This window comes from Leptosomus discolor, chromosome 5, assembly GCF_034619465.1.
Source record: "Leptosomus discolor isolate bLepDis1 chromosome 5, bLepDis1.hap2, whole genome shotgun sequence".
Classification (NCBI taxonomy): domain Eukaryota; kingdom Metazoa; phylum Chordata; class Aves; order Leptosomiformes; family Leptosomidae; genus Leptosomus; species Leptosomus discolor.
This window is the reverse complement of record NC_141395.1, coordinates 51,341,604-51,361,705: the sequence shown is the minus strand read 5'-3', so window position 1 is coordinate 51,361,705 and position 20,102 is coordinate 51,341,604.

The following is a 20,102-nucleotide window of genomic DNA, read 5'->3' as shown; positions in this document are numbered from 1 at the left end:
CCAAGAAGAAAGCATTGCCTTGCTGGAGGGAGAGGGAGCATCGGCCTCCCCAGCACTCAGAACACAGGAGGAGAATACCTGAGACCCCTGGAGCCAGGGGTGTCCTGTCTTTGCGGAAAGAAGTGAGCACACAGACCTTGATCCAGCATAGCTGCCTGGAGCTGGCACCGTGGGTGCCACCTGGCCTCCAGCCACCTCCAGCAGGCCCAAGGGCTTTGCCACCTCCCACCCCATGTCGGCCAGTCCATGGCAACCCCTGGTGGGCAGTGCCCAGGCCCAGCTGCTTTCCCACAGGCTCCTCAAAGGCCAAGGTCCGGCAGCCATGTCCAGCATCCAGCAGCTGCACCCAGCCCTGACGACTGCTGCTTTGGGTGCAGCCATCCCCATCTGCGGGCTGGGGGCTCCTCCATGCACAGCCAGGCCCCCAAGTGTCGAGTTTCCACCAGGAATAGTCAATTCCCAATTCAGCACTTGTGTACGCTTCGGGCCTTTCCCTTCCTGGCCAAACAATGCCTGCATGGCATTGCAGTGAGGAGGGACGTCTGGAAACAGTGTCTCCTGTTTATCAGGTTTCCACAGAAAACCACATGGTTTTGTCCATGAAGTATGAACTTCAGCACCAATATGTGTCCCACAGGACAAACTGCTTCACAGCAGTCTCTCAAGAGCTTGGCCCAAGCAGGTTCTTCATAATGTCTCCTAAATGTGGCACATGGGCAAGAAGGAATCTGCTCTCCTCTTACTTCCTTGGCTACACACACATAACTAGGCACTGATCACTTCAGTTACCGATACTTAAACTGAGTTACTGAGTTTATCTTGAACAGCAGGAGAATAAGGTTGCAAAATCTGAGTAAAAGAAAAAAAGTTTGCCCACTTGTATAGTGAGGAGAGAAAGGAGCTAAACCCAAATAGCCTTTTTCAAGGACAACTCTCAGTTTGAATGACTTCAACAAAAGCACATCTCCAGAGAGACAAAATATTCCTTTCTAGATAGCAGTTGCTTTTTTTTTTTTTTTAATAAAGACTGACATTCTGGTATTACCATAAAAAATACCAAAAAAAAAAAAAAAAAAAACCCAACAAAAAAAACACTAGGTAAGTTCTGGTGGCTTTACCTTGGTTGCAATCACAGGGAATACTTTGCAAACTTGCTTGTAGAAAGCAAGTGGAAATGTAATGCTCTTTATATTGCTCGGAGGCAGAGATGTGGTTGAAATTGTGGTCTTACTGAAGTTTTTGCTGCCTATGCTGCAAAATGCAGTATTAATGAAAAAATCTGAGGGATTAATTTCTGAGGCTTAAAAGTATTTTTGTGAAGAAGCTAAAACTCATTTCCATGCCATTAAATTCCTCATTTTCTAACTTTCACAGGCCAACTAGAAATGAATAGTTGCTTGAATTCAAGATGTCAAATGAATAATACACAGAGGAAGGAGTGTCATGGGAAAAGAGAGTATTGCAATATTTTCTGATAAGAAATGAGACCAGAAACAGCTGTTCCTGGGTGTAGACATTTTGAAAAGTCAAAAAAGTAAGAAAGCATCCTTACTGGATAAGCTGAGCCAAAGGACTAGAAATTGCTTCTAGTCTTACAGCCCTGGTTTAGTGGCACAAATCAAGCACAGGCCAGTTGTGGGGAAAGGTTATTGATATATATGGTCGCAGCTCTTCTTTCACCCCTAAGCTGACATTGTTGGTACTGCTCCCATTTTATATCAGGAATGAGATGACAAAAAATCACTGCTACATTTGGTACTGATTCAGAAAATCAGCAATAACCTGAAAGCTTCAGGTATGGGGAGCAAATTTGAGCAGTTGCCTTTGCAGCTCACAGTCAAACAGCAGTGACTGGGAAGGCAATACAGACAGTTTCACCTGCTCTCTGCAGATAGATGATTCACTGTTGTGAGTGTATCATTTTTCCATGGCACTTTCAAGATAAAATTCCTCTTTGATATGGAAGGCAACGTGTTAAGGAACATGCCGCTTTCAGTCTGGAAGAAATATCTCCTGCCCAACTTTTGTGGAATTTGTGAAGGAAGATGAAAGTTGTTAGGAACAAGAGAAGCATTCAGCAAGGCAAAAACTGGACTTTGAAGAAACCTAGTGAAAGTTCTACACGTGACACACCTACATTGTAAATGACATTTTTCCTTCACAGAGGAACACACAATTCAGTAATTCAGCCCCTTCTACCATAACGCGTTAGAAGCCAGCACTGCTTGTCCATTCATCCAAAAGTGCACATTCTCAGAAACTGGGAACTGTGCAGTTCCTAGTGGGCTGCCTGAATGATAATAGTAAGCTGTTCCCTTCTGAGCCCACATAATGGTGATTAATACAGCTTCAGGATGGTGATAATCATAAATCTATATTGTTCGCCAGTGGAGTTCACCAGTATGTACCAGAGAGCAGTAGCTGGGATGTGCAGGTTGCCTGGGGACAGCTGTGCCTCTTGTATAGACCCTGACTATGAAATGCTATCAAGTTTTATGACGCCTAGAGGAACATTGGGCAGCCTGTACATGATAAGCTCTCGTGACATATCACTTCCACCATAATCATTCCTAACTACAAAACCTCTACCCCTCTCTGTAAACTATTCTCTGGAGAGAAGAGTGAGAAGCTGTTGCTTCTGGGTTTGGCCCCTGCCTAGCCAATGCAAATGAAGGCATCTCTTACACAGTGTTCTACCTGCTGCCCAGAATAACAACAAATCGAATCTGGATGTAAGCAAACGGAGTCACTACTTTGGTCTTTTCAAGACCCTACTAGAACAAAGCTATGGCTGCTCTGATGCTGTATTAGTGGCAGTCCTGCTTCGAGCAGCAGGTTGGACTAAATGACCTCCAGAAGTGCATCTAATGCTTATATGAAGCTATGAAGTGTGTAAAAAAGCCATAGACATTTAGAACGTGCTGGTTTTGCATTTGAGTTGCAATTGTTTTGCAATTGAATCAAGAACGCTGTATTTAATGAAGCTGTTGCTATTCCATCAATGTGGCCAGGACTTCTGATGATGTATACTGTTGCACATCATACTTCTGTAGCTTGCCTATCCGTTCCGTGGATTGCAGAGGTCTTTTGATTTCAAAATAGGAAAATGAAACATCAACAAGTCAATATGGTCCCTCCCATGCAAGAAGGATGCAATTAGCATCAGTCACTGACCTGACCTGAAAACACAGGGACATGGTATCACAGGAGCTGCTGATAGTGGTTAAAGCCTGGAGGAGGAACTTCCAAGATCTTGCAAACAGCACAAAGCATTCAAAAGAGAGCAACGCAATTATTAAATACAGTTTAAGTAGCCTCCTTTATACCGTTGGATGAAAATGTTTTTAAGAATTGCGATACCTCCATTATGTTTTGGTTATTTTCATGTGTGAGGGATTGTCTCCTCTAAAGTGTTAACAATGGCAACAGCCTGATCGAGACTGAAAGGGGAAAATGGTAAAGTCAAGATCCTTTACATGTTGGGCACTTTCAGAGCAGTTTTGGGCTTAAAGGGCCGCATCCCCTGAGGGCATTGTGTTGGCAGCGCCTGCAAGGTGGTGCTGAACGATGGAGTCTTCCAGGAAAGCTGAAAGGAAAAGCTGTAAAGGTAAAACTCCCTCGTTTTTCAGGATCTGTAGCTGAGGACAAAAAAAGCAGACCTTACCTGTTTCTACTCATGCCACATTAATATTTTAGTGAGTGTGGGGACACAGAATATCATTTAAGGTGGGGCTGATGAAGGTGTAGGGGGGGTTGCATAATTTTAATCCAAATTAGAGGAGGAAGTAATCAGCATAGTTTTTAAAACACGTTAATGAGTTGCTCCCTTTCTCATAGCCTCTTCTGTCAACTGCTTCTATGACCCCATTATTTTAGTGTGTTGAGTATTCCAGTAAATGCCTGTGAGGTGGAGAAGTATTATCATGATATCTTTCACATAAGAAAGAAAAGCACAGAGACCACATGTTAAGACACATAAGCACATGGCTTTGAAGATCTATGCACAAGTAATTGTATTTGCTCAAAGCAATACAGAAGATTAATGTCGGTGACTTGTAGTCTTGCTCACTAACCACTCTAATAACCTTCTCTGTTATTTATTGCTCAACAAATGGACCTAATCAGGTGACTCTCAATGGTTAAAAGCACTTGCTCATTTGTCTGTTAAGCTATTGATAATAATTTAGTCCTGTCAAAGTCATGTGCCATAGTCCTCTGATTTCTTCTGAGATTAATATTATAGTAAATAACAATGTTCCAGCAATATTTTTTTCATGGATATTTCCCATATTTGTAGACTAAAGGGGTCAAACCTCCTTGCATCAAGTTTTATGAAAATATCATTTCAATTTTCAACCAGATACAAAGCTGAGATATGACTGATTTCTAAATAAGAGAAGGAGAAGAATAAGCCTGTGCTGAAAAATCTAATATGATCATGCTTTTTTTCTACTATCCAGTAGATAGATAAAATGTGTTGCCAGAAATGTGTGGATTAATAAGGAAATTAACTTCCTCTGTTCAAGACTTAATCAGTCGAAAACATCAGCATCACTGAGCATGGAACATAATGTTGCTCTTGTGTACTGAGTTCTTCTATTTATAGCCATTTTTCACTTTTGTGCAACTTCCTTGCAATAGGAAATACGCTAGCAATGCATTGAGAAATCAATATCTAACGTTAACTTGGCTCTTTTCGGTGCATGATTCTCCTGCTAAAAGCCAATGGGAAACCTATGCACAAACTTTACACTGAATCATTCCCCAAGGCAAAAGCCAAGAGTGCTCCAGAATGAAACTCTGCAGAATTTAGGCCACAGACTATGTATTTCTCAAATTCCACAGAATTTAAGTGACCCATCATTTAGATGCTCTTTATACCAGTTTTTGTCACCTATTTCCAGCAGGCTCAAGGATTTGCCTGTCTGACATTTCCCTGACTGGCCTCTGTTATTAAAACGTATTTCACTTTTCCACTTACGGTATCATTTCTCATTTTTGAATGCAGATATTGATTTACTTTTTTCAAATGAAGTCTTTAAAAAAACTCTTGTTCAGTAGCTGTATTCAGGGGAAACGTTACATTCTAAAGGCAAGAAAGTGCAGTCCATTCAGTTAATCTATCAGTTCATACATCAGCCGTTCTTTCTGAGCCTCCTTTATCTATGTTTCCATATACTTATGCATATTATCTATCTTTTTTCCATGTCATTTTCTTTATTTTCACTCACTGATATTCCAAATTGGATTTTACTTATGTTTTCCCCACGCACCAAAGCAAGAGCCACAATTGTGCTGTGACAAGCACTTACAAGAACAGACATGCTTCTGAAAATTCAGTTACTGGAGGTCCCAGCTGAGCCTAAATTTGATCTTGATGCTTTATTAATATCTGATACAATCCTTTGTGTTAAACCTTGTCTAGACCCTGCACCGGCAATAGGACATGAGGAAATGGAACGAAGCTGGTCAGGGGATGTTCAGACCGGACGTTAGGAAAAGGTTCTTCACTGAGAGGGTGATCGGTCACTGGAACATACTCCCAGGGAAGTGGTCACAGACCAAGCCTGTCAGAGTTCATGGGGTGTCTGGACAACACTCTTAGTCATACGGTTTAGTTTTAGGTAGTACTGCAAGGAGCAGGGAGTTGGATTCGATGATCCTTGTGGGTCCCTTCCACCTGGATTCTATTCTATGATTAATGTTCATCTCAACTTACCTTCACAGACCACCTCTGATGCATGGGTATGATATCCCATGTGCAATATGTCAGCGTGAAAGACAGCAGAGAATCACCAATCGTTTAGGCTTGGAGAGACTTTGGGAGTTTGCAGTCCAATCCCCAGCTCAAAGCAGGGGCAGCTCTGTGTTTAGACCAGGCGGCTTAGGGCTTTGCCCTGTCTTGCCATCAAAATCTCCAGGCTCAGAGATCCCACAGTTCTCTGGGCAATCTCTTACACTCCATGGCTGTCTTTAGGGGGAAAACACTTTTCTTTATATCCAATCAGACACACCTCTATTTCAGTTCATCGCCATTGCATCTCCTCATCCCACCTCTCAAGTTGGTATTGAGCCTGGCTCCCTTTTCTTAGTAATCTTAAGTATTGCAAGGCTGCACGTAGGTGCTCCCTAATCCTTCTCTTCTCCAGGCCAAACATGCTCCAGTGGGTTGGGAAGTGCACTAGCTGTGGGATTCAACTCACTTAAATGTCATCCTCTAAAACTTGGATATCTCAGATAGGCTTATTGTCTAGGGTAATCTCACCATTGGAGAAAGACAGAGGCATGTTCTTAGGGAAATTTCTCTTATGAAATAAGTGTGCAAGGGAGGTAGGATGAACTCACCACTTTCCTGCTGACAAGACAAAGAGCCTAACTGCTTAACTAAAAGCAGAAGACTATCCAAATGGCAGACTTCAGGTGCGATGATTCTTGCTGGTAGGGACACAGACTCTTTCCTCTGGTCTTTGACTGCTATGTTTGTGTGGCACCAGCCAGCATGTCTTCATTCTTCATTGTCTCTCTATTAGAAGAAGAGAGCTATGACTGGTTCGAGCATTTTGCCAAGAAGCTTGATTTGCACATATGAAAAGTGCCAGAGGAATGGAAAGAGCGCTGGTTCAGCACGAAGCCATAGGAGAACGAATTACTGGGCAGAAAACATAATCCTTTTAAGTGGCACACCCCAGTGGTAACAAAATGTAACATTTTTTTTTTTTTTTTTCCAGTTATTTTTTCTGTTGGTACATGGAGGAAACATCCCTAAAAAGGCCAAGTCTCCTAAAAAGAGAGAGAGAGAGAGAGAGGGATATTTCTGCCTTGGAAATGCCTGTTCTGCACAGAGAGCTGGCCTAAAAAAAATCTTTCCTTGTTACAAAGTTACTCTGAAAACATATATAAAACCAGAAGAAAACTGGTACCTCCTTAATTTTATCTTTGTAATTGCAGCTGTTATGGTTCAGGACACACCTTCATTTAAATACACGTGAAGTTCAAAATCTTTCTGAATCAAGCTGATTTTTTTATTCAAGTGTTGTAAGAAAATGATTCAACACTGTAATTACTCCTGGCCATAATTGATTGTATTTGTTTACATGGTTGGTTATTAACAGAACATTATCTGGGGTTGAACTCTACCTTCAAGCACAGTTTAGACTGTTGCAGCAATACAACAAATATAATGTCATAAATGTGCAGCAGGTGGCTGCTTAATAACAGCTAGTACTATTCGGCATTCATTCTAAAGAGCGCATTTAGGAGCAAATGAGCTGTCTTGCGTGAGGGATTAATTGAACTGATAGTGCACTGTACAGCATGACTAACAAGCATTATGCAGTTTTATTAAGCAATAACTCACAGCTACACGGTGATGTCAATCTTTGTCTTTGAAACACTATTTTAGAAAAGGAGTGAATGGTCTCTGCTTCTTTCAGGGTAATGTATTCTATTCCAAGAGCAGTGCAATACTCCTCAGTGCCTAAATTCACCATCTGGTATAGCCCAAAGCCATTACGCTCTTATTTTGCCAGCTTAAAATGACATTATCATTGGCCACTCCAGATTTGGAACACTGTCGGTCTGTTTGAATGTCATGTAGTAATACCATATTTAATCAAGCCCCTAAATGCATGTGATATTCTGTGTATAAAACTGTGCTAATTTTGAGGAAAACATTTTAAAAATATAGAAAAAGAGGAAAGATATGTTTCTGAGCATGCTCAGAACAGATCTATGGAAGCATTAAAACCTTTCATCAAGCTTTTCTCCCACGCACCTCTCTTTATGCTCTTAAACCAATTAAAATGCTGAAAGAATTGAAGTCAGTGACATGGCCAACACTGGGATACAGAGCCATTGGCATGAAGTTCACAGAGAAGTTTTGAAATGGGTTCAAAATATCTTAGAGGAATTGGGGAGGGAGGAAACATAGGGCAGCCAGGTCCACCTGCCCTACTGCAGTGCCTTCAGACTCCTGCTGCAAGATATTGGGTGATCTTGTGGCTTGTAATACCAGCAGCAGGACTGTCACTAGACTCATGTTCATACATACTCCTTTTGCCATGTAGTACCCGTCACCTGTGGTCACCTCCTTCCACTCTTGTGCCTTGCTCCAGCTGAAGACCTAGCAGATGTAAGCAGGTATCGCTAGGAAGCTTCAAAGGCCTGTGGCTGCCACGGGACTCAGCTGAACTGACGCCCCAAATGGGAAGATTTGTATTTCTATCCCTTTAGATAGAAAGTATTCTCTTGTGCGGCACAGTATGACAGTGCACTGAGCCATGCCTCGAAGAGCAGCAAAAGGACAGGTGGTGTACATGTAGGTGGGTGTATGGCGTGGTGGAGGAGTGCTGGAGGGTTGGGGCTTTTTTTTTTTTGAAGAAAAGTACTCTTGGAAATGGAAATGCCTGCCTGCAATTTAAAAAAATAATAATAAATAAAATGTGGTTTTACAGGGTTAAGGAAAAAAAAATGCAAAAACCATGTTTTGTAACATTTGAAAAACTGAAATATCCTCTTCAGAAAAGATCAGTGTCTCAGGCTCCCACAGAGGCAACTAGTGGTGTAGTGCAGGTCCCACTGGGGAGCTGTGAATATATCCTCCCAGCTAGTGTAGAACTTACACTGCTAGGCAAGAGTGATTGATTGGTTTATAAACAGACAGATGGGAACACGAGTGGGAAGAAGAGGAAGATATCTCATTAGTGACATGAATTACTCAGTTTTAGTTTGAAAAGCATCTAAATTTAACCCGAGGATTGTTCTGTTTCTTAACTGTAGGCTTTTTCCAAAGTGGAGCTCTTTCTGCATTCTGCTTCTACAAACCCTGTTTCACCAGCATATTTCCTTGTGTTAGACACACTCTGTTGATCTTTCAGATCTTATCCAATCTATTAGTTTTCTACGGTTAGCTGAATTAAGGCCTGATGACAGATTTTACTCACTTGTATGCTAAATTGTTTACCACAAAACACTATGGACCTGCTCTGTAAGCACTGGCTTGATGAATCTGCTTTTTTCATTACATCCACCATCTCTCACATTTACAGCAAGTCTGTGCCCCAATTCTTGGCCCTCTCGAGAAGGATAAGGAAAATAAAAATATCTTTACAATAATATTTGAGAGGATTTTATAATTTAGATGTGAGTACTTGTGACACCTAGTGGTTCTGGCAGAAAAATGCAAATATTTTAGAGGAAGAGGAAGCAGGGGGTGGGTCGGGGAAAGGAAGAAGGGATTCAATATCACTTACTGGAAGACAGTTACTACAATAACCTGAGAAAACACACAGCTGAGCAAATTCTTTCCCTGGGGATGTGGCACACTTGTCTGAGGCAACCAGCCTTTGTAACCCCTCACGTAAGCAATGGAAAAGTTCAGCTATATAAAACGCTGCTGGGGTGGGGTGGGATGAGGTGATTATAGGTGTTCGGGTAAGGTGCCCAGGCAATTGCTCAAATCCTCTTTGTGAAACAGTAGGTAAGCACAGGAGCTGTGGGTGATGGCATCAATCCGGCATCAAAAGAACTTAAAGGCACACTGGGATGGAGCAAGGCAAGTCCACATCACGAAGGGAAAAAAAAAAAAAAAAAAAGGAAAATGTTATAATCAGTTCATTGCTGGCTCTTTACAAAGTTGTCATTTAAACATGACACTTCAGCAATGTCCCGTCACCTGAGGCTTTCCCTATATTCGACAGAAAAATGTGGATAATTCCCAAGCCATGGACTCAGGTCTTAGGTGGACTGAACTGCTCTGTGTAGCAGCCTGTTTTAATACCCTAACAAGATCCCTTGAATTGTATGAACTTTGCAAAAAGACACGATCGAGAGCAGTTGCATAGCAAGCCTGATGCACAGCAAGCCAATTGGGAGTCACGGTCAGACGCAAGGACTGGGCAGCATAGGCTGTGCTGGCTGACTACAAGCCTGCACCTACAAAGACACAACCTGTTCGCTGTTGCAAGGCAAAGCTCTTCATCAGCTACCCAAGTATGTAACATCTCGAGAACCTCCTATGTTGGAGGGTCTTGGGAGAAAACCGCTTTTGATGGTAGAGATAACAACAGCCAATGGCTTTTAGCAGTCTCTAAAAGAAATTGAAACAATGGAGTGCAACATAATGCGAAACTCCCTCAGAGAAAGGTATTCACTATTAATTAATAATAGTGCCTATTTCTATGCAGTCGTCCGTTAACATAAAATACCCATCTGAAGATCTTTAACAGGGATAACATAAAACCAATTTATTTCGTTACTAAACGATTTTGCACAGCTAGATAACAGGTCTATTAAAACACAGCTTGAGAGCATGCAGATACAGACATATATACATGCATGATTTGTATATACCTAGTGTGACTCATGAACTGGAGTACGTGGTGTGATTCACATAACTCCTGTGAGATTTGATGGGTGACAGATACGCTAGGTACCTCCTACTGTATCATGGCTTCTAGTGTTATAGTCCACCACTGTATGTCTCTGGAAGACAACGAAGTATGTTTGCAGTGGACTTTGCAGTTTCCTCCTCAAGCTCTGCCACCTGGCATTTCCAGGTTATGTCTGTCCTTCTTCACTGCCTTGGCAGGAGTAAAACACCTCAGTTGGATGCTCTAGCTCAGGTGAGGTGAGTCCCCACAGTGTGCCACAGTTCTTATCACTCCTGTCAGATGCTATTGCTAGGTTTGTCCAATGAAGGGACAAAGCTCAAATCACAGTAACCGCATGATTTAAGTGTCTAGAAGTATGTGAACAACAGATCCTATGTCACTCCTGAAGGTGCTTTTAAACTTAGAATCATACAATCGTAGAACAGTTTGGGTTGGCAGGGACCTTAAAGACCATCCAGTTCCACCCCCCTGCCATGGGCAGGGACACCTTGCACCAGACCAGGTTGCTCCAAGCCCCATCCAGCCTGGCCTTGAGCACTGCCAGGGAGGGGGCAGGCACAGCTTCTCTGGGCACCCTGTGTCAGTGCCTCACCACTTTCACAGTGAAGGACTTCTTCTTAATATCTAATCTAAATCTCCTCTCTTTGAGGTTGAAACCGTTACCCCTCATGCTGTCACTGCCCTCCCTGATCAAGAGTCCCTCCTCACCTTTCCTGTAGCCCCCTTTAAGCACTGGAAGGCCGCTGTAAGGTCTCCTGGAGCCTTCTCTTCTCCAGGCTTTTTATTTTAATTTCTTTTTTCTTTCCTTTTTCATTTTTTTTCTTTCCCTCTCTTTATCTTTTCCTTTCTCATTCTTTCTTTCTTTCGTTTTTACAGTACATATTTGAGATGGCAAGGGAGAGATGATGGTGTTACTGTAAGCACACTTCCCCGTTATTATTCCACTGATATCTCAAAGAAATGTATCATAGAAATATAATACAAAGTAGAGCAGGAAGGACCTTTAGCAGGTTGTTTAATTCCTCCTTCTGTCCCGAAGCTGAATCAATGATGTCTGTGTTGTCCCTGAGAAATAACAGCTGGGCTATTTTTAAAACATTTTTTAAACATTTCACTAACAGGGATTCAACATTAGCAATATTTTTTAAATATTGAAAAAAAATGATAGGCCCCTTCCTTTGTTGCAGGTTGTCCTTGCCCTCTATCTCATAAGTTGATGTGGGTGCTGACATCCCAGTTAAGGTCTTTTACTTCTTATCATTCTTCACAAGTGGACAACTGCATTCTTGGCAACTTCATCTTTTCAGAATTTTTCACTCCATGGCTTTGCTTCCACCTTTATTACAGACTCTGCCTACGCGTGCAAGAGAACTCCATCTGGTGTTCTGCTATCAGCATTGTTGACAATGAGCAGGGACCGATTAGGTCTTACTATCAAACTAACTGTTTCTCCAGGTCCTGTTTACTCTGGGTTTATATAACCCAGGCAGAGTGTAGTCGCACTTGGGCCTTATCCCAGCAGCATGCTGAGGCTGCCCTTGTCACTGTTGGTGCTATGCCCTGCAAACTAACTCTGCTTCTCTGCTGACCCAACAGGTCACAGTTTCTTGGCTTCCCTGCAAGCCTCAGGGTTCACATGGGAAACTGTGAGTATGGTACTGAGTGGAATGAATTAATCCAGTTTCCATTTTTAACTGCAGTTATGCTGTTTAGGATTGGGATAAGAAACAAGGTTATTCTTTAGCAAATCCCGAATAGTTTCACCCCCACTGTCAGATGTATTACTTTTCCATATGAGAAGTGTTTACTCCTATCTCTGATGGCATACAGCTTCTACCTTGGTTGCTAGGGGAGATCAGTTTTCTTCCTGACATTGTAGTAGCAGCACTCTCACAAAATGTATTTATTTCTCTTATAACTGTCTACAAAGGGACACCTGACAAAGGTCCTTTAGACAAGCAACTACAACTAAGCAGTCCAAGCAAAATGACCGTTTGCAAAGTTCTACATGACATCCTTGTCTCTAAATGGGAGAGACGTGGATTTGACAGAGGGACCACTTGGTGGATCAGGAATTGGCTGGGTGGTCGCACTCAAAGAGTTACGGTCAACAGCTCGATGTCCAAGTGGAGACCAGTGACAAGTGGCGTTCCTCAAGGGTCAGTATTGGGACCCTTCACCAAAGGATAAAGAGGAGACAGAAAAACATGCTGTGGTTGCTTACCAGTTCTTCACAATTGTCTTCTTTGGCAGAAATAAAAGCTTTGAACGGTACATGTGTTTTTTAACTCTGGGGGCATTGAGTATTTTTGGGTGTGTGTCCGAAGGAGTACTGCTTGGTTGGCCATATCAGACACTGGTCATTAGTTGAACCAATAACTTTTAAGGTCCATCAGAAGTCTCAAAGAGCACAGTCTTATTTGGTAGAAAGGCACATGAAATAGAGGCTGTGCCGCTCTGCCCTACAAGAAGTGTACCTGTGAAGTGCACCTATTAAATGAAAATCACATGAGAAAACCTGCACTGGTTCTTCTTGGCTCGGGCATTAAGAGCAATTGTGTTAATAAAATCATGCTTTTATGGATGTAACCTATTATTCTCAAATGATATCTGAAATCACATCAAATTACATCCAAGCGCATCTTTCAGAGGCAACAGGTGAAGTCATGAGAGCTATTTTGTATAAAATAATTCATAATTTCTCTGGCAATGTGAGAGCTATACAAAAAATTAACCTGGCTTTTCCAGTTTTGTGTTGGATCCATTGGACTCACAGTAATAACATAGCATCATATTTTCCTTTTTATCCCTGCTGTAACTACATGCAACTTAATATGCAAAGAAAGTTGCTCTGCTTAGTAAGTAGCTGGCACTTTGTTACATGAAATTAATTTAAAGACTTGCAAGGACAACACCCTATTGTATAGGGTACGCGAAAATTAATTACAGCCTTATTTTCAGCAACATTAAATAACTGCACAGATATGATTGACAGTATTGTACAACATATTTTATTGATGTTTTCTTTAAAAGATGACCCAATAAGCATTAAGCTAAAAAAAAAAAAATGACATTGGATCGTAAGTGCTTTTTCCTTGTTCTTATGTCATCGTAACGCTATTGAAGTTAACAGTGAAATGTTATTTTAAGACGCAACTGACTATCCTTCCTACCAAAACCTGTTGATGTTATTCAAGGCCAATAAACCATGTAAGGGAAATGTTTTCTTTATGATAGTGTAATTAAATAAAAATAACACCAAGAGAATGCAATGTATTTTGTTCTCTACTCAATTCCACACATTACTCTTGGGTTTTGTTCCAAGAATAAGACAGTGAGAGCATAATAAAACCATACTGATGACAGTGATCTCTTCTGTCTGTTGTAAGTCTGAGCCTCGTTTACCTAGCAGAATAAATAAGTAAAAATATGAATCTATCAAACCTTACTTGCTGCTCAAATTGTGTTCCCAGTGAACTCTCTTGTCATCATAAATATTGCAAACCTCGAGGAGGAAAATTTTATAATCTAATTTTAAAGAATCAGTAACATGCCTTAAAATTAAAAATTAATTCTTAATCTCTAATATTAGCTTCCAGCTACTAAAGCCTAATCCAATCTTACTGAAGTAATGCAAGGCTTTCCGTTGAAATAGAAGGCTGTCATTTCATAAGATACCATCAGTGGCTCTGTAATAAACATGCTTAGCTCTTGATCTTAGCGGGAATCCAGCTCAGAAATCCATCTCAGTGTGCTTCAGCCTCAAAGCAGCAGTTAGCTCTCTAGTAAAATCTACAGGAGAAAGTATGGAAAACTGCCAAGCATCTCCTGAAATTTACCACAGAACCAGAGAAATCTCACTAAATGGAGCAAAAGTTCGGATTTTATCTTTAAGAAAATAGTTGATCACAGTGGAACAAAGGCGCAACTGACAAAAAGAGTTATCAGCTGGGAAAAAGGGAAATTCCAGTGGACATCTGGACAACCTCTCACACAAACCATGTTTTTACTCACAAGGAGGGATGTCCAGCCAGTCCCAAATAAGTCACTATCTACGTGAATGGGAGCTATGCTTGATGGCCTGAGTTTGCAGAGCTTTATCTAAGATCATTTATTTTGCAAGGATATGTAACGTTTCAGATTTGTGTTTTCTTTAACAGAGAAAAATCTCTGGGTAGACCTTTTTTCCCAGACTTATTGTTTTGGACATGTTATATCAAAGCATATATTTAACTTGAATTGCTCCTTCCCTCTCCTCTATGGACCCAGTGAGGAAATGTAAATTGAGAAACTTCTACAGTTTGTGTTTTAAACATTGACCACAAGGGAAGGATATCATTGAGTAACTTCCCAGAGCGATGTATGTATGACAGATGTGAGTAACTTACTGGGAAAAGATCTAAATTATGAGGGAAAATCTCAGAACCCTGTAAATTAAGACTGCAACAAGACGGAACTCAGAAAAAACTGAGATATAAATTTTCAGGTTCCAGCTTGAAACTTTAGTTCCATCCAGATATCATCAAACTTATTCCAGGTCTGCAGAGCTCTAGCTGACAGATTAATAAAGGAACCAGATCTTTTCAGATTAAGTTGTTTACTTCTTTTGATTATCATAAACTATATTCAGAAAATAATAACATCGTCACTATTAAAAAAACTAAGTTCAGCAGACGTTTGCTTTTTGGGAAAGCACTTGTCTACTTTCCTAGGTCAGGGCTATACTGACTAAATACTGGAGAAAATTCTACTTAACTCCATTTCAGCATAAGCATAAGAACAAAGTACCTGTGGGACTGGTTAAATCTGGGGCTAATATTGCTTAGGCATATACTACTTTAAAATCAGACTTTCAAGATGGCTGCCATGGAGAACTACATTGCATGTAGTTAGAGGGAAAAGCTGTGCACTTAGTTCTCTTCATTCTCTTGGTACTGAAAAACAAAGAGTAAAAAGAAGAAAAAAGAAAAAACAGAGAGAGAAAGAGACTGGACAAGATGCAGCTATATTTATTTTTGTCTTTCTTAATCCCTATTCCAGTAATCATGCCAGCTGGACGCTCAGAATCTGAATCCAAGAGACCTGATAATCTTAAACGTAATAGGAAAAATGAAGGAACTTCATAAAGAAAGCAAACATCCAGAGCGATAATGCGTAGGCTCAGATAAGCATGAACTGTGTCGTGCAAATGCGTGACAAGGGGAAAGGGGACTGAGGATGCTAAGGCACGGAGGTGTCTGTGATTTCTGCTTTAGTGAATTGTCTTCCTTTCTTCTGTTGCAGTTTGAGAAAAGCAGCCCTTCGTTTAGCTGGTTAAACAGAGGAAGCGTATTCCATGAATTGTGCAAAAATAATATGATTATTTGAACAATGCTCCCCATAAAGATATGCAGCTTGAAGTTTCATTCTGCACCTCACCATGAGAAAAAAATAAATGTAAAAGAAAATAGAATCATCCCATTTTCTGAACTTTATTTGTATGCAATTAAATCTGTAGAAAGCAAGGTGCTTTAGGAGAATGATTAGAGATGAGACAATAGAAAGCACGGAGAGCAAATCCCAGTATAAATTACTGCTTTATACTTTTTGGAAAGGGAAAGTATTAATAATATTTTGCCTTAATTGCACTCTGCAATAGAATAGGAGTAATTCCTACTGCTCTATTTCACTGGGCTACTTACAGAATTTAATTGCAAAGCCATAACGAGGCCTGGCCACAATTTCTAGAGCAAGGATTCAGTCTGACTTGCCTTCAGGTCAACTTTGCGTGTATCCAAAGAGCCCTTGTACTCCAGGACTTTCCAGAAACTCTCTGTCATGGACTCCCTGGTCTCAGTTCATGGTTGCTGTTGAGGTCAAGAGATACAAGCTACCCTATTCTTTATGATTTCAAATGTGCTGTTCACCGTACAGGACTGTACTGCATGGCCCCAGAAGACATTGAGCCACAGAGCAAGAATGCCCCTGGGGTGTGTGGCAGCAGTGCACCACGAGCCCAGCCTGAAAATTGCACTCCAACCCTTGATTTTCTGTTGGACACTTGCACTGCCCAACGAGCTGAGCTGCATCCTTAGCTAACGCCTTTTCTGGAGGCAGGCTTATTGATTTCGAGCATGGATTTCCAAGGGAACCAGATGCTATGTGAGTGGGAGCAAATGTCCAGGCCTAGATAAGTAGTCTGCGTGGTCCTCAGGGTTTGTCTTCTGGTTTTTAGTTTCAGAATGTACATCTCCAGTTAATGGCAAATTTGTTATTTATTTTAAAGTCTCAACTGTAACAATGGAGATTCAGTAGACTTTTGCAGGACATTATCTGAAACTGATTCTGGATTGCACTTATTGCTGAAACTTTGTATTTCTTCTGAAACTGTAAAGTACTTCACCTGTAAATATCTCCAGAATATAATTAAGACCATCTGGCAAGAGCAAATTGATTTTGGAAACATTTTTGCTGGAAAGGAAGCCAAATTCACTCTTGGGAGCAGGGTCTCTAAGAGCAATTCCTTTTCCTCTGAAATGATAGTATGAAGTAAAACCATTCTGGGAGGTGTCAACAAAATCTTAATTTGATGTACAAGGGCTAGAAGAAAAGCCAAAGCTAGAAGGAGAACCATGGGACAAGAATGTGTTTACACAGATGCTGGATTGTCTCCAAAACCTACAAAAATAGTGTTAAATCCTCCCAGGGCTGAACAATGGGACTGAAATGAGGCACCAAAGAATAATTAATATGTGCTAACTTGCTCCCACCCACTATCACACTGTGTGGGATTTTTTCTCCACTGCAAGCACAAATAATCAACATAGTGCAAAGGGTTTCTAACGCATTCATTGTGTTAGCACATACTCAGGCAGGGAAGGAGTCACCAACAGAGGTTTGATTGGAGCTGGCCTGCATTACTGCTTTTATTTTTGTAAAACAATTTTAAGTAGAATGCAAGCCCTTTATAAGGCAGTTCCTTCACAGAAATGAGTTTGATGCATGAATTTTTGTGTAAAGCCTGCAGGTACCTGAGACGGGGACTGACCCTCTGACAGCTAGCTCAGACACAGACCAACGCCCCAGGCCGAGATGAAATGGGGCTCCTGGGCTCATGGGCAGGGGTCAGGGGAAGCCCTGTGGTCAAGGCCCCTTGGGGCCCTGAAAAATACTTACAGGACACTTATTTTCAGCATCTGACTTTAATAAGAGTGACTTTGAATGGGCTGCTTTTTGAACAGAATAGATTGAACATAATATTATGTAGAAGTAGATAAGGTTGTGTGTTGTTTGTATTCACTAGAATAAACAATTCTAGATCTTTAGGTTCTAACCTGGAAAAAAAAAATAGCATGCCTATTCAGTGATTCGTTTTCTTTTTGGATGTTTGAGTCTCACAGTTAATATTGCCCAAGTAGCCATTGACAGAGGAAATTTATCTTCCTACACTTGACCTCCACACTTGAAGAAATAATGGCTGCCTTTTTGTTAGGGCAGCTGACAGCTAACAGAGGGACCATAACCTCAGAAAACTGAGAGGTTTCCCATCATATTGACTTTGTTTTTTAAAAACTTTGATCTGAAGTGCGTGTGTGAGTTAGTGAGGGAAGAGGAAGAGGAAAGGCCGGTATTAATTGCAGAGACTGCAGGCAGAGTAGGATAACAGATTTGAAATAAATCATATAACCAAACCATAACAGGAAAATCTTTGATGGTCTGAGCATTGTATAGAGCCACTACGCTCTCTCCAAAGCACAGTGCCATTTCATTAGTGTTCCTGGAAAGCTCAGACAAGAGATTTCCCTAATATGGTAGAATATCACATCTAAATTGCTCAACAACTCCATTTTCTGCTCCTTTACCTCAGTTCACCACCAAAAAGCACCACCCCCGAAAAACCCAGCCAACCAGCCAAAGCCTGAAAACCCCCTGCTATGGAAACAGCAGAACTACACCACTTTGAGAAGACAGTGAGATATAAAGATAGAAATTGAACACTGCTCACAGCTTTAAATTAACACGCGTTGGAGTGAATACGGAAACTGCTTCTCTTTGAGCAAATTTTATTTGCAGCTTCAGTTTGTTGAATGGGTTTCATTTATCCCTCCAAATTATTTTCAAAAAGGTGCACAAAAATGTCACAACAAAACTTGTCTCCTTAATTCATAATTCTGTAGCATTATAAAGCAGTGCTGGCTGGATAATGCATAATTTCTTCTTTTTCAGTTGTTCTTGGAAGGTTTATTTTCCACCATTCTTATAGTGAACTACAGATAGTTATTCAAATCTCAGGACAATTGGTCATTTTATACTGACGAGAACATCGTGTATACACATTTCATGAGGAGTACAACTTTTGGCTTGTATAATAACAAATAGAAGGAACTTGGAAATGAATGGTGTTTTCAAGTCTTGAGCATTATAAATCTTGGCTTGCAGTACTGTAAAAAGTTTGTCATTTTAAGTATGTGGTCTAACCTAACACAGACAGGTTGTACATATGGTAGTTCTGGGTCACAGTACACTCACATTGAAGTTACCAGCAGCAGAGACTGAAGCTAAATTCAAAATAAAACTAATAAATATGTAAGGCTAAGTAGTTCTGGAGAAGTAGCTCTAAAGAATTCCAGTTTCCTGTTGATCTGTGTCTTAACATTAGTCAACACCTTCTGTGTTTAAGGTAACTTCTTCCATGTGCCAAGAGGACTTATAATATTTTTATTCCATTTAATGTCAAAAGAAGTGTCACTTCCATGTGCAGTCTTTCCATCTTTAAGGCACTTTAATGGCCCATCTCCTCCATCAGGCAAATTTTCATGACATTTGTGGAAGAATAATTATCTTTGGGCCCTCTAGCCTTTACTTCACATGTGGCTGAAATCAGAGAGCACACATACACACACACAAACATAGACTTTATAAGCCTTGTTTCCAAAGGAAATCGCTCTACAAAGATACTCTTCTGCCTTTTGTTTTACAAGAAGTGATCTCATTGTAATCAGGACGGATGTCCTATAAAAGACATTGGAAGCTTTTTCCATTCAAGTGGAAGATAAACATTTAACACTACTCGGTATCAGAAGAGTAAACAAGCAGCCGTAAGTGATAGACCGGTGACCCTGAAGAAGGCATAGTGTCCAACTTAAAGCAGTGTCATTGTTTCTTTTGGAAGGGAGGCAGGATTTTCATGGCATGCCATGGGTTGCTGCACTCGTTCTCCAGCTGCTGTTTAGTGCATTTCTGATCATAAACTTAGCAGGTTCCTCATCAGATAGGTTTGTTTTCTGTTTCTATTGTTTCTATGCAGAGATTCCTTCCCTTAATAACAAAAAAAAAATCAGCTTCTAATGTCCTGTGTAAGAACAGGGCGTAGGTCTTCAGGGTCCATATTAAAGTCAAGAAAAATACAAAATGAAGCAGGTAGAAAACTGGCCAACTCCACACGAGACATTAGGGGACCAGGAAAAATACTTACTTTTATACTGATCATGAAATAAAATAATTGCAAGAAATACGTTCCAGCTATAAATTCTTTCAGATGACATAGGTAAAGGGGATGATCCCCAAATAGTCAGGAAATTACAAAAAGGATAAATGGTGCAAAATTATGGGAAAAGTAATTTTCCGTGGTTGGTAGGATGAACAAAAAAGAACAGGCTTTTCTGCTGTTAGGCTAAGCTCAGTAATATGATCAGCTAAAACATCAGTAGGGTGGAAGAAGCAATGGATTCT